Source organism: Euprymna scolopes, chromosome 46, assembly GCF_053919585.1.
Source record: "Euprymna scolopes isolate OS-2025 chromosome 46, ASM5391958v1, whole genome shotgun sequence".
Classification (NCBI taxonomy): Eukaryota; Metazoa; Mollusca; class Cephalopoda; order Sepiida; family Sepiolidae; genus Euprymna; species Euprymna scolopes.
In genome coordinates, this window is record NC_136527.1 from 21,860,846 (window position 1) to 21,863,238 (window position 2,393).

Sequence of the window (2,393 nt, forward strand, 5' to 3'; positions counted from 1 at the left end):
GCAAAGCAAACAATTTTTATATGAGAATATTTTTCATCCGTTTTTTTTTAATAATAAATAAAATTTTCATTGGGTCTTTTCAGATATTTTAAAGTTAGAAGCATTTTTCACGACAGTTTGTTTTTTTTTAATTATTTTTATTTAACCAAAACTATCGATGAATTCAATATTTTAACACCAGCCCTAAATTATTTCTTTGAAATATATTTAAAACTTAATGTTTGTTTTATTACTTTTCAACTGTAAATAATTTACATGACTGAAATGAGAAATGAAATATGAAATACTATGTTCCCTAGCAAAACATACGAACACAAATTCATCTTAAAAATTCATTAACTAATCAGTTTTACTTAAAGTTTTGATATGAACTAAAAATAAAGAGTACATTAATTTAGTTATTATTAAAGTTTTGATATGAACTAAAAATAAAGAGTACATTAATTTAGTTATTATTAAAGTTTTGATATGAACTAAAATAAAGAGTACATTAATTTAGTTATTATTAAAGTTTTGATATGAACTAAAAATAAAGAGTACATTAATTTAGTTATTATTAAAGTTTTGATATGAACTAAAATAAAGAGTACATTAATTTAGTTATTATTAAAGTTTTGATATGAACTAAAAATAAAGAGCACATTAAACTTTAGTTAACATATTTTCTTGTGTTTTATCTTATAAATAAATGGGCACTTCACAGAGAACGTGGACCCTGCGTAAACGGTGTTCTTTTTAATGATTGCTCCCTGAAAGCGTTTTCTTTCAATTTCTTTGTATATATCTCAGATTTTTTTTAATCGTGCGTGTATTTATTTATTAGAATTTTTTTTGCATATTTTGGGGTAAATTTAATCCAGACTTTTATTTTATTTCATTTTAATGTTTATATTATTTTCTCCAATAAATATGTTTAATTTTTGTTAAATTATTTTTTCATACATATTAAAATAATGTTTCCCTGCCCCTTTTTTGGTCTCAAATTATCCCTGCAAAAATGTTTTCGTGATTAAATAAACCAAATAAAGCCTTTTACGCATGCGCTTACAGGCAGCAATCATTAAATAAAAACAGTGTTTATGCAGGGTCCACGTTCCCCATCAAGTATGAGTATGCGACCTGCAGAAATAATGCTGTTATTTATAAAACCATTCTTAACGGGGGGGGGGCTTTCTAACTATTCTGGACTTTCACTTAACAATTTACTGAAAAAGATACAATAAAACTTTAATTTAACTTGGAAATACTATATAAAATATAACACGACGTGTACACTGCACACGCACTATTATTATTATTAGTAGTAGTAGTAGTTTTATTATTACAATGATAATAATAAAAAAACTGATGTAGATGACATCGACTGGCGCCACATCAACTACTTGTGAAGGTCAGGGAGGATGGAAATGCCGAGGTTTGCGAGTACTAACCAGATCCCCACTTGAAATGTACAGTGAAAATCTGGTACCTTGGGGGTATTTTGTCACCCAAGCCCCAAGAAACATCAAATACCGATGCCAATGAGAAATCAAATTTAATCACCCTAAGAAACTCCTTGGCAATTATTTGTGATTCATCTTATGTAGCTAATTACTATGCCTCCCCACGGGACAGAGTTAGACACCAGGGTCGTTTTTTAACGTGGAGAAAAGGTACAAAAATAAAAATTGTCTCAGTCGTGAAGGATTTCTCCTCCACTGAAAGAGAACAAGAAATAGAAGTGCAGCATCTGAAGAACAGATACTACACTTTGATCTTGACCAATATAAAAAACTGATGTAGATGACATTCTATTCCAAAAGCTGCATTTGTTCATATGCATGCTGATTCTTCAAATCTCTTCTTCCGAATCACGTGTCTCATTAACCTGTCAAGTGGAAGAGAATAAAATGAAGAGCTTCATTCACGTTTCTCTCACTGGCTCAAATGATAGAGCGATGTGTGCCGACAACTGAAGTCTTGGTCTTTAATCTATGTACGCTTAGCCATATGGAGATGATAAAACTTGTGTCCATAGATATCTAACAGTATAAAAACATTTACTTGAAATAAAAATACAAATTCCATTAATTCCTATCTTTAATCCTAGTTATTTTTTTAGTTAGAAATGTTTTTCTCTTAATACAATTACTTGTTTCGATTTTGTAATTATTTTTATAATTGTATTCAATTCATATGTCGATCAATTTCACACAATTATGCAATGTTGGCAACTAAGATGATAAGACGCAAATATGGTCACTTATCAAAAGAAAGATGCAATACATTGAAGTAAAGACCATATAATATTATCAAAGCAAGATTACAAAATTAATTAATTCTATTCAAAAACTTAAGAAAATAAAAGATAACATATGAAAGTTTTCCAATCGCACAATAATCGTTTGGGTGAT